The 14,046-nt window shown below is 38.0% G+C and overlaps 1 long non-coding RNA gene across 1 annotated transcript in view; it reads right to left on the bottom strand.

The window, feature by feature from the left end:
- The window catches only part of LOC141966985 (uncharacterized), a 101,046-nt gene that overhangs the window by 13,905 nt on the left and 73,095 nt on the right, over positions 1 to 14,046 (bottom strand). The window contains exon 2 of the long non-coding RNA XR_012634640.1: positions 119 to 286. This is a non-coding gene — a long non-coding RNA (uncharacterized LOC141966985). The remainder of the gene's footprint in view (positions 1 to 118; positions 287 to 14,046) is intronic.

Genomic DNA, 14,046 nt, shown 5'->3' with positions numbered 1-14,046 from the left:
GCATTTTGAGTCAAATTTGACAAATAACTTGTGCTGATAAAAAAAAAAAAAAAAAAAAAAAGTGGGACTTAGGTGACCATTCACAAAACTAGCAAGGCAGAGAAGTCTGCAGACCTACCATGTCTTAGTAATGATGACATTCATCTCAATACAGGGACGTGTGGGTTGAAGTCTTCCTTCTGCTTGGTTCAGAGCAGGATTTCGGGAAGTGCAGTCTCCCATGTTCGAGGTGGATTCCTAACCACTGGGCTGCGAGTGACATCAGCTGCTACGAAGATTCATATCTCTTATGAGAAGAAATAAAAAAAATGGTAATATTTTGAGTTGAAATATTCAACTGGTCCGAAACAAATGTAAGATTCCAATTTCTGGTTTGGTTTGGTTTGGTTCTTTTCCAGGGAGACAGTTCTACTCCCTCCCTGCCCCTTAAACATACAAAGCATTTACCTTCCTTTCAATGGTGAGCCTCCTAATTTCAACAAATGGACTTCTCATTTATGGTCTATGGGGGGTTTCATTTCACCTGCTTCAAATCCCTATAATGGACAAAATGTCTTTGAATTTAATCCTCCTGAGATCACTTTTATGGAGTCATTCATCTAAGCTTTCCCACCTATCTGCTGTCCAAAAAGATGAATCACATGTAAGTAGCCTGCTTTGCCCAGTGGACTTTTGGGGTGATGAGCAGGTGGTGCATTTCCATGGTAGTTGTCTGTATTTGGTGACGTGAATCCCATCACCGATGTGATCCTTTTTCCCCGCCTAGGACTGACACTTAAAGTAAACACAAAACCCTTTCATAATCCTGTATCTTTTCTCTGATACCAAGATACTTTAGAAAACAGACAAATCGGTAACTAGCTATTCTAGCCCTCCTTTTGATTTCATAAATGCAAATTAAAAATACTTATCTGCTGTATAAAGACTTGGCATGTTTAAATAACTATTATCCTTTAAATATATTCCAGTGATGTAGGAATCATTATTGTAACAGATAGAATAGGCATTAAATCCACAGGGGAGTCATTAAAAGATGGCTATTTCTCTCTGTTTGACCGAAGCAGCAGTTGTAATGTATTTATTCAGGATTTAGCAAATGGAATTCAATTAGAACTGAAATGGTGTTAAATTGAGTAATTCCTATTGTATTTGTCTGACAGACAGGAGTGGCATGACCTGAAAAGTTAAAAGGAACAGTATTCAGCTAGGATCTCTGTGTTCTGTAGCACTTGTTGACAGAATGTCACTAAACAGGTATATACCCTGCTTAACTTCTTAATCACCTGTAGTAAAAAATAAGGACCAAACGACATTTATTGACATTATTGATGAAGTCACACTTTAATAGAAATAATCTCTTATTTCTGAGGCTGAAATAGAACTTAAAATTCCTTGTATTACAGTTGTGTTTGAATCCAGTGTTCTGATATAATTCCATTCTATGCAATGAGAAAGAATATCTGGTTTCTCTGGAAGAGGTTTTATTCAGGGACAATGTGATTGTAAGCTATGCAGCAAAATATTTTTTGTTTTTAACATAGTATGAAGGCACACGTATTTAACACCTTCTATACAAGTGTGTGCATCTACATACATCAAATGTAGAAAACTACAGAGACTTGTGCAACACATATGGACGAAGAGGTCAAACACTGACTGTGCTGTATATAAAGCAAGACATTAGATAGGATGTGATATAGGTGAGTGTCATAAAACAAGGCAGGCACGTGACTTCCCTATTTTTGTAAAACCTCTTCAGCACGAACAGATGGGGCTGGGGTGGCATTCCCTGTGATTATCCATGGGGAGCGCAGCCTGATGCCACTGAACACCAGACGCCGCTACTCATCAATAACGTTGCATCCGTTAATGCATTTGCTTGGCTGTCCCTCGTGTTGTGCATCTTTTGCACACACACAAAAAAATCAGTCTGGAAATGACATCTGGCACATGTTGAACATAGAGAAAAACAAAGAAAAACTACATGAAAATGGTCTAGTAAATTTATGAGCCTTGTGAAGGAAATAGCTGTGCTAACAATCCACTCAGATACTTTAGTCACTGCCTCAGACCTTCCACAGTGAAATATTGCATTAAAGCAGTAATCATAGCAAAGGACTTCACAGAATGTGAATAGAAATATTTTTTTTTAATAGCGACAAGTGAAACAGTCCTCTTGTTTTGGTTCTGAAACACAGAATGTGACCTCAAATGAGGGAAATAATTATATTTTAGTTTTCTATTATTTCTATAGTTCAGATCTTTCTAGCCTTAAGCACCTATATGATTTCACTCACATTAGTGTTCCCACTAGTTGCCAAATCTCTAATTCAAGAAAATACTAAAGCTCATGCTTAAACTTTAGCATGTGCTTTACTGTTGGTGTCTGAAAGGGACTGGGTTGTTAGTTGGACTTAAAGGAAATAAAATGCCAGTAGAATCCTCACCCATACCCCGTCATGATCCCGACGAAAGATTTTCATTGTAATTTGCAGTCAAGTAACGAATTTTCACAGGAACAGAAGCTGCTCAATCAGGTCAACAGAATTCACAGTTGAATAAAGCTGGATTTTGTTTGTTCTTTTTAAAATGTAGATGTGATTGGTGACACTAAAAAGGCATTTCTGAGAGCATTTTGGTGAGCAATTTTTAGGGGACCAAATCCAAAGCTCCCATTTCAGAAAATGGGTCCATTTTTTGCCTAATTTAATATATTTGCAATGACTGTACCAAAAATTGTTTTTGATGAGTGTACACTGAATATCCATTATTAAATATGGAAGTCTAACATTTATAAGAAGCATTTTACAATTCTAACCTCAATTTGTTGAAAATACTTCCCTATGATTTTAATATATAAAGAAGTATGCTGTTTAGGAGGAAGAATTATGCCTTTAGCTGCCTTCTAAAATATTCAGATGTTCAGAAAAGGAGGCAAACATATGATAAAAATCCCGCTGGACACCACAGTCCCCTTTGGAGCACTGGAAAGCAGATGGTGTCTTTAAAAAACAAGACAAGATCAGTCTTACCAAAAAACAGATGCTATCCATTCTCCAGGAAAGATCACTGGCAACTAATAAGTTCACACAATAAACTTCTGCTGGCTCAAGAAACATATTGAAGAGTTTAGAATAAAGAAAAGTATCTAGAATATTTCAAGGGAAAAATAACCTGAGGTGCGATAACATAATTTTTTTCATAACTATTATCATCTTCACATCAATCCAAACCTATTTCTAAGACAGAAGTTGAAACAATAAAAGTTCCTCCTAAAAGGAGGTGAAAGCATTGTCTAGAAATTTAGGAAAAGAAAACAATACTGTTTTAAAATCCTTAATCTAAAGAAAAATCTGAAAGTTTTATACTTCCAGACAAAAAAACCTTGCAAAGCACTGGGAGATGCAATTTTGAATAGATGAACCAGACATTAGTTACTTCTAAGTCCGTAAGTTTAAGAGCCCAGAGCAGTTTCCGGGATAGCTGCTGGACACTATGCATGACAATCACTCACCCTGTTTGTAAAATGTCATGTATCACTCCACGTAAAAAGCAACAGAACTGCTATTGTATTGCATGTATAGATTCAGCATGACATCTCTTTTTTTTTCCCAATATATATGGAAAAATTAAAACCACACTTTTTTTATCCACACTTTTTTTTTTTAGGACTATATCAGGCTGTGGACTTCACTAAAGCAGGAAAAAGCTCATGAAGTCAAATTCTATAATTGGATTTTATAAGGGAGAGCATAGTATGAGAGACTATATAATGTAAATTTTAAAGACACTAAAGACATTTCTACTTATACATTTGGAAGGAGAGAAACCGTAACTGTGAAAGTCATCTGATCACAGCAGGAATGCATTTTCATTTGTTGTTTTCCATAAGCAGCACTGGATATTTAGCCAGTTTCATTATTGCAGGGGATGAATAACTCAAAAATATAAGATATGGACATAATACAGAAAATCTCCTGAGTAAAACACACTCCACTGACATACACTGGTTCAGTTCCATTAATTCTGATGCAGTAATTACAGAATATATAATTTTAAAAGAATCTGAATTCTAAACACCAAAATGTATCAACATGTCACAAATGGAGTTGTCCTTCTCTTCGTATCTGTCATTAAGATGTAGCCAACATTTGAAAACAACGTACCAAGTGTTAAAACGAGATGCAACACCTTTAAGAGCACTTGGGAGTAGGAAGTAGGGAGTGCTATATACTGCTGAATGTTTAAAACAAGATTTAATGAGACAAACATACTTGTGCTGTTAGAGATAAAACACCAATCGCCGCGAAAGGTGGTGTGGGTTTTTCATGCCCCAAAGCCCCATTTTAAGCCATGATCTGAATCCTTACCCTTGTAGCTAGACAGTATCTTTGAATCCATGACACCCGGGAGCTTCAGACCTAAAGACCATAAACCTCCTTCCTCTCTTTGAGTAAAGGGGCTCATTCTGCTTTAGGTCCAACTCTTCTGTTAGTCAGGCTGCCACGTGCTCCTGTTAATGGAATGATCCTCAAACCTGGGTACCATTTATTTGAGTTTTGTAAATAGATACTTACAAACAGATATCTGTCATAAGCATGCAAGGAAAAGAATGGCCTATGACAAAAATCTGTTTCCCAGTTCTTTTAATGTAACCTTGAGGAATTTATGTCTGTAATATAAGGATAATAATAACCCTGATGTTTACAGAGGGTTTATAAAAGATAAATTCTTAATGTGTGTGAAGTGCTCATATACTCCAGGAACAAATACATAGGGATGAACATTTAAGATAGGTATTTTTCAGCCTGGGCCATAGGTAATTCATAGAAATGCAAACCAGCAAAGGGAAAAAAGGTAGAAGAAAAAAGAATGGACTTTTCACAGAAGCTTCCTGACTGCCACATCCTAGTCCTGCAAAAGTAATTTAAACTGAAAATCATTTCCATTCTGAACCTTTCACAGGCCTTTCACAGGGCTCGTTTTAGCTTCTTTCATAACAATTCTGCATTTGGCTCATCTTCCCCTCCCTTCTTTCTTTTAAATCACAGCCAAACTTAGATAATAAAAGTTGAAAATAGAGAGATAAAGACTTTCTGCTACATTTTTCTTATTCAGGTTAGAAGATAATTCTGTTTACTTGGTTCAGGTAATATTCCAGTTGTACTGCAAGCTACCACAAAGGAATGAAAAATTGATTTTCTTCTTGTAAAGTATAGCGTACATGAACACCTATAATCTTGATACATTTACAGTGATTTTAAAAAAGGCCACATAGTACATAAGCATGTTAAAATCATAAAATATTCTACAGGCCGTACTGTCTTTAGGCTCCTTTAAGCTGAGGCTGTAATATCTGCAGATGCAGAAACAAAATGCAGGTTTACATGGATGGATTGGGCGCTGCTCTGCCTGCATCCACTGAAAGGGCATCCAGGGACAGGCTGGACACAGACTTCCCAGTTGCATTCTTGGGTACTCGCTGCCAGTTGTAGCACAGTTTCTCTAGGAGGTCCAGGACATATAGAAACACATAGATGTACAGCTAGAAAGTGTAACTGTTCACACGTATTGTTGCTGTAGTCTGTGTTAGTGCTTTTCTCAAAAGCAGAGGACCAGGCGGGCAGACATGAGGCTATTTCTCTTGACCCACTGCTGCACATTGAATCAGCTCAAACCCTTGGATGGGAGATGAATTTTTCCTTCCCAGAGAGTGATTTTCAGATCTGTTAATTCAGTCTTTTTCACCTGTTAGGCCTGAATTTTCCTATTTAAAGAGTTACTCTGTGTTCATCAGAACGTGGTTTCAGAGATCCAGATCCAAGTGTGTGAGGTGCCTGGGAAAGAAGTTCTACATCTTCCATTTTACCTCATTCCCTCCCAGTTTCAAATGCAGCTTATCAAATCTTGAGCCATGAAAATTACTGACTCTTCGCAAACACAAAGCTTGGAGTCAACTTTTTATTCAAACGTCACCAAGATGCTATTTATCACCTTATTTAAGGTGTAGAGAACAACAGACTCCTACTTTTCTTCCTAGCAAGCAGGTTAAAGAATGTTAAAAATTATGTTATCACAATTGGAAAATATGCCATAGTAAAATATGGTAACAGGGGGGGTGTTTTGAGTGTTATAAAACTGAATGCATTAAATGGTATTTACCAAGCGGGCCTGCCTCTTTACTGCATGATGGGTTACAGCCTCAGCAACAACATGGTTTGTCATTCGGCTTTGCATCCTTTGGTAGCCTCGATACAACTACAACCTTCCTTTGGCTGGGCAGCGCAAAATGCCACAGCCTGGTGCTGAGGGAGCCGGGCAGGTCTGTGGCAGGAGACCATCAAATGGTTTAGGGCTTGTCTTCAGGGGCAAATCAACCACTGTAACCACAGCAGCATAATTACGACAGCGGAGTTAGAGTTGTATAACTCCCTGTGTGGAGGATCTTACTCTACAATCAGAGTGCCGTTTCTTTGTTCCACTTATGTTGCTTTGAAAGGTATAATTATACCAATGTAGATACGCTGATGAATTTCTCCATGTAGACAAGTCCTTACATAATGCTTGTTTATTTCCCACTCAAATATCACAACTTTAAAAACTATCATTGTTTCATTTACTTGTTTGGCATTTACCTTCATTTTGATGTTGATATTGCTTGACATATTATTCAATCAATTGTTAGAACAATTATTCCCCTTAACTGCCATTAGAAATGCCATCTATTTTCTTTTGTTAATTTCTCTGTGTCAAATTTATTAACTAGCCAATCAACTAATGTTGTAACTACTACACATTTCACTGATGATATGAATGATACATACCTGCACCAAAGGTAAAAGGCAAACCCTGACTCTTTCCCAGTCTTTCCTCCCACTGGTTAGTATTCTCTGCATCTCTTTGTTATTCTATGCCCACAACTAAATGAATTTAAATAATTTGCTAAAGATATATATATCATATTATCAGAGACCCTGTTATTTTTTTCCTATACTATCAAGCATGGATCCAAATGCAGGATAAAACCCCTCAAACTATGTAGAAACAATTTTGAAGAATTTGCTTATAAACTATCCGTGAAGATGCGCATTGCAACTGGTGACACAGATTGCTTGTGGCAGTAGCTTCCTTTAGTTCCCATTTGTTTCAGCAAATAAAGATGGTAATATAAAAATCAGAGCTTGAATGTGTGCTCTCCAAGCCTTTGTAAGCCATTTCATGTTTAGGTCACTACATTATTTTGAATATTGTAAAAGTTGGATTGTTGCAAAATGTGTGAGGAGGATTGAACAGTCTGCAGATTTTAAATACAAGGTGAATACCCTGCAGACTAAACCAAAAATGAAACAGAAAATCTAAGTTTATGAAATAAATTCAGAAAAAAATTGATGGAAACTTGCCTAGCTAGAACAGGCTACAGGACATTTTCCCCAACTTAATCATAGTGTTGGTAACATGGATGTGTGCTAACCAGTAACTAGTCCATGTACATTAGTTGATTTGACTCATCTGAAATATTCTTAGCAAAGCCATGTAACTATCTTAAGCTAACGTTAAATGTCTGATGTCCCACAAAAGCAAGTAATGCTAAAATGCTTCCTTAACTGTCTTCAACATTAGGGTAGATCGTTCAAGTGACTCATCAATGAAATAAAAAAGCAACACTTTTCCCAGCAGAAGACTTTAACACGTTTTATAATTATGGCTCAAATATCAGTATGGCCCTTTTCCAGCTAGGTGCAAAAGGTGATTACTCTGATAGCAGTATTCATAGAAAAGGCAACCTAATAGGACCAAGGTCTCCTAAATCTTCTAGCTGCTTTTTAAATATTAAATACCCAAAAGATATGGAGAAAAAGAGTAGACAGGTGGTGAAGAGAGGAGGAGAATATGGCAAAAGCAGAAAGAACCCTAAATGAAGGAAGGAGGCAGTAAAAAAAAAAAAAAAAAGAGAGAATGAAAGGGTATTATATCATTGTGTTTCTTTAAAAAACTGTTTAAGGTCACCATGTGATCTGTTTATTGGTCAAACACAAGTTAAGCAACAGAAGTAAAAATTAAAGACTTTGGCTGGAGAGATAGTCAACCCCATCCAAGAATCCACATCCTAATAAAAATCTGTCCAACTTTTCAAGCGTGACAGTTTCTCCAGCTACCACACACTTGTTTGTCCCTAACATTTTGTTCCTCTCTCCTCTGTACACTTAATTGGCCTTTACACTTAAGGTCACTCCAGTTTTGCCAAATATAATAAATATAGCTTTGCTATTTACCAGTTCTCAGGACTTCAGGGGGTGTTGAGTTCCCCGGGAGCAAAGCAGTTTCATTTAGAAGCAATGATGGCAAAGACTGCTCTTTCCTAGGCTGGGAGGCAGAGGCCAAGCCACACCATGCTCAAACGTTCCCCTTCACACCGACTGAAACGTGCTGGGCAGCCTCCTTAAAAGTACCTGCTGCCTAAGATTTGCCTGTCAAATCTTACGGCAAGATGAGGTCATGGAGAGGAGCACAGGAAAGGAAAAAAAAATTATCCCACAAACCCTGAAGTGTTGCCTAAGCATAATTTCATGGGATTTCCCATGGACTGCCTAACCACTACTGCACTGTGGGCCTGATCCACAATGAAAGCAATACAAACCCCTCTACTAACAGAAGCAGCAATGCAATCTCTTTTTTTTTAATCAGACATCAAGAGGAAACTTCAACATGACAATGCAAAGAGACAGTGATGGACAGCCAGGTGTTTACTGATTTTCACCGCAAAAACTTTGTTCTCCATGTCTCAAAAGGTGTCTCACCTACCCTGGAGAGGTAATTCTAGCTTTTGGGAAGCCCAACTCTGCATGACCTGACCTTCCCCATCCTAATTGGATCTTTCAATATAAAGAAATGTTATATCCATTTTACAACTTCAGCAAGGTGAGAAGTAACATCTTATGATTTACTGTCTTCCTTATCAGTGTAGCGTAACACAAGTGCCATCCATCTCTGGCATATATACTGTAATATTTGCCCCAGTGTGGATATGAATTCATGACCTTCTCTATACATTAAGTATTAGGAGTTCTTGAGTGTTACTGCACTTTGTCAAAATAAAATTATCTCCCCACAGAAAAGGGACATCGTAAATTAATATGAAAATAAAATTGCTCAGCAGCTTTCACAAACTAGGATACAGTGACCAAAACACTGTTTCTTACAAAGACAGCAAGGCAAAATAATAGCCCCTTTGCATTCAAAGCACTAATGTAATCAAACAATAACTGCTGCTATTAATGTGACTTGTCAGGTGTTCTTCCAAAGCTTATCACAAAACCTGTGACAGGTTTTGTTGTGACTTTATTTAACACCCTAGTCACTCAGTCTGTCATGATTTGCTTCTTACTTGTTATTGTAGATGTTCCAACCTCTTGCAGTTTGATGTTTCACAAACTTTGCAAACAATATATTGGATTTGTCAAACAATTCTAAACTTGCCAAGTTTCTGACCGTAACTTAAACCTACTTTTCCTCCCTCAAAAGCGAAAAAAACACCAAACCAGAAACAGTAAAATCAACAAGCTCAGGCCCTATCCCATCTCTGAAATGCTACCAGTGAATTCCGGGCAGCTTACCTAAATTAACTGCAGCTTATCTAAGCACGCATAGTCTGGGCTGAATTCGCCGCACGCTCAGCACTCCCCACCAGCTCTCCATTTGGATGTTCTTGGACACAGACTCAAAGTGGAGCTGCTCACACTGCCCAGCAGGCACAGAGCCAGCGTAAAACCGTTCGCTTGCACTACGCTCACACTCTGACACGTGAAACCAGGATGGTTTGTGCAAAAAAAAAAAAAAACAGAGGAAGGATTTAGCGTGACGTATGTATTGATCTCTTCCTCTTGTCCCTCCCGCTTTGTTACATTCAATTAGAAAGGAGTTTTGCCTTTTTCCAACCAGACCGCTGTTTGCCCAGAGCTGACTGGAAAATGCAAACGCTCCTTCCAACCCTGGAAGTGCCTCTATCACCAGTTGAAACAGAGAACAAAGCCACCGCTCTGTTCTGCAGCGATTGCTCCAATCTTCACCAACCATCAGCAGCTCGCACTAGGTGGAACATTCTTCCTGCTGAGCAGCTTCATACTCAGATGTTCAAATCGCAGTTTAAGCCCCTTTTATATTTTCAATCTAATATTTCTCATTTAAAAATACAACTTGCTAATCAGTCACGTAATTTGAATTAACCACATTCCTGACTCAGATGAGAGGCTAGATATGGTGGTAATGAAATCGCTTTGGACCAGCGATGGATTTGAGCCTGGCTTCCTACCTGCCCGGTGTTTGAGGGAGAACGTGGCAATTGCCTGAAGCAGAAATATCTCTGTGAACGTGATCTAAAGGTCACAGTGACACAGGAAACCACCTGACTATGCTAAACTCTGGATCCAGCAGTAGATCTTTTTCTTCATAGAGCAGCACACCACTGAAATTCACTGCTATTCTTAGTGCTGATTTTTTCTATTTACCCTTCTTTAACTTGCACGTGCCCTTTGAAAGCCACGCTGAGCGCCGGATTTCAGAGCAAACAGCTCTCACAACTGACTGACCCATAGAATGATTTACACCGCTATCAGTGGCAATACACAGTGATGATATTTATAACCAGCCAGGGCCAACCAAGATACAAACACAGAGCTGCGCTTAACGGCCCTGACTAATAGCAAATATCATTAAAGAAGGCCAGACAGTGACATTAGTAGTCAGTTAACGATGACTCAAGCTGTCTGTAGGAAAAAAGGTGAAGTTAGGAATCATTTGAAAGAGATTTGTCTTCTATCTGCACAACTTTCCATGCATTATTTTGCAAACCACAATCAGCTGAACAGCCTAAACTTGTCAGATGTATGCTACTACAGCCTAATTTAAAGGTATATAAACCTGCTAATTTAGGGATTTGGGGCAGCTTAGAGGTGGCAGTATGTAACTCAGTGCACATGAACTTAGCAGGTAGGAAATGTATGTGCTGTGACTGCAGGGTATGCAGACCCCACAGTGATCTGTGCCTCTGCAGGCAGGTGGTAGAAAAAAGCCTTGAATTTCCAGGGTTCAGACAAAACTCCTAGCAACTGTGACTGATTTTTGGTTTGTTTTGGGGTTTTTTTTTTAAGAATCAGCTTCCAGTCAGACATCTGCAGAGGGCCATGTTTCTGTAGAGACCTGCTCATCCAGATATGGCCCAGCTGTCAAAAACTTAGCAACTATTCAACCTTCCTGAAAATTCTAGCTCTTCTTTGGTGCTGGAGCAGAAATGCAAAAGCCATCTTTGATAAATGCATTTCCTCTCTCTTCCTTTACAATATACTTGAGTGCATTTAAACAAAAAGTCTCCCATACTAGCTCTTGGTCATCAGGAGTGTACAATACCTGGAAATATTCAGATTTAATTTGAAAGACAAAAATTATCTCGACGACACTAAAATTGTGTTAGACTTGGCACTTTCTGACTGTCATATTTTGGGGAGAACAAGGTAGACTGAAAATGTTCAACAGACCACATCCTGCATTTCAAAGACAGTGAAGAAAGAACAAAGCAGAAAAGCCATTTGTCATTTACTCTCATGTGGAGAACACTTGGCCTGGGACTCAGCATTAGTAGGAATCCCACAGCATATAGATTACACAGCTCGGCTTTTCTTTCCAAATACTATTTCACAAATGTCTTTGTGTTAAACAGAGTAATTAGTGCATTGGGAGCCCCAGCACACAGGCATTTACTGTACTGTGGGACAAGGGCCTCTATTAGTGTATCATATCTACTAAAATCCAACAGCATGTAGTGCTGATGTCAACAGCTCTAGTTAAAGACCTTTCTCTTGAGGACCCTCTTCCATTCCTTTCTTCTTGTCCAATGAAGATATCACATCTTGGATACTAATTATACATCAGTGAGATCTAAATTACCTTCTTTTTCTGTAAATGTCACAGAAAACTGGACTGTGCACCCCACAATCCTGTGGGCTAATTTCCAGACAACATTGCACATTTACTATGCAGCTTTTTTTTTTTTTTTTTCCCCAGGTGCTTCAGTACTGAAGTGTTGCAACACTGTAAATTATAAGTTCGCAAATTAACAATGGGGATCTGCACAGTGATTTATAAAACAAAGACAATCTCTTATCCTATGAAAAGAAGAAAGAGAACAGAGAGGGAAGGCTGAAGGCCATGTGAGGATATATCATATGCTGGAGTTATCCATTTTGTGCACTAAATTATAATCAGGTTAAATATCACTGATGTAAGATGTGTACAATCTGCCCAATAAATGGAGCTCCAAGCAAAATCTGTCTCTTTTACTGTTCATGTTCTTCAAATGTATTTTATAAATAAAAGGGAATATGTCAACAATTCGTGCTCCTGTATGGAGTCAGAAACTTGAAACAAAATCAAGACCCTGGCTAGTACCACTTTTTTAAACAGACACACGGAAGGAAAGGCAATGACTCTTGTTTATGAAGATTTATGTGACAAGAGAACCAAAGAGAGAAGGCGGAAGGAAGCACCACATACAGCTTAGAAGAACTGGCAGGCTAAGAAAAGCCTAATGAGCAATTTGGGGCCAATTAATGACTGGAAACAGTCAGGAGTGATAAGCAAAAGAACTTTCCAGTGGTGATCATGAACGCTGCATGTTCTTAGTGACAAAAAAAACCCCACAACAACAAAAAAAAAGGTGTATCAACGTAATCTGCATTCATCTATTTTTCTTGCTAAATGAAATAATCTGCAGCACCTGAATCTCCATTAATCATTTAGGTGAAACAAAGACCAGTGTCTGTATAGCACACCTCCACTTTTATATACGACCTCTGGGCCAGACCAAAATAGATCCTTATGGCATGAATTATGTATAAATATACACACATACATATGCATACATACATGTATACAGGACTATGATTTATTCATTATTCTTAGACATTCCAGATGAAACAAGTGGAAACCAGTACTGGAGGATATGCATTTACACTGACAGAGTAAAAACTGATGCACATTATTTATGAAGCCTGTTCTGTCAAAGTATGTTGGTTTTGATGATCATATTCGAGTGAATGCCACCTTTATCTGTCAAGTAAGACACACACCAACCTACTACTTCTCTGAGGGAGAAAAAAGTGCTCCCAGAAAATGCACACCTTATTATAAATATGTATCAAGGCACGATCAGATAAAAAGTAAGCCTTGATACATGTATGTTTTTAATTGGCACCACATAAAAAACGTACCCAGCATGTGTGTGCACGAACACATCGTCACAGAGAAGTATTTGCCGTTTTTAAATCAAGGTTTATATTTTCATTTCTGTTGGCACTGAAAAGGCAGAAAAATAACTGTCAGAAAACTGGAAAGCAGCAAAGGGAACAGTAAAGATATTCTTATTTGTCAGAAAATAAGAAGTTCAGATGCATCTTGTCATTGGAACAGTTTTGTTCCTAATGCTTCATTTTTCCTCCTTGTAGCTGAAGACCATTATAGAAACTAATAGAGGTGGGCAGAAAACTGATTTTCTGTTGTATGTGTCATTCTGAGATTTTGACAGGCTTTAGGATTTTATAATTAAACAAAACAAAACCAGAAAAGAAGTTTATTGGGAAAGAGAATCTGATTTGTGGGTAGTTGAAATGTGTCATTCAGGTTCCAAAGATTTACATTTTATAACAAGATAATCCATTTTTAGTTTTTCACAAAGAGAATGATCAGAGCCTGTGTTTCTGTGAAACATGTTATTTTGATTAATGAGAAAAAAATGGAAAAACATTTCACTGAAATATTTTTGTTGTCTAGAATTTAAATTTTATGTTATTCAGGGACTCTGGCTCAGAGCACTGATATATAGCACTACAAAAATGAAGGAAGCTCCATGACAGCATTGAGTTAATTCTGGATTTTCTCCAAAACAGCTAAGAGCAATATTTACTTCTATATATTAATAAGAAAAAATGTGCACAAGGTACAAAGTATCCCCAGGAACACTAATAAGAAGGAAAAACAAATAGGAAAGGGGACTGA

Source organism: Athene noctua, chromosome 16, assembly GCF_965140245.1.
Source record: "Athene noctua chromosome 16, bAthNoc1.hap1.1, whole genome shotgun sequence".
Taxonomy (NCBI): Eukaryota; Metazoa; Chordata; class Aves; order Strigiformes; family Strigidae; genus Athene; species Athene noctua.
Note: the sequence above shows the minus strand (reverse complement) of the source record. Positions and strands in the feature narration are given on the sequence as shown.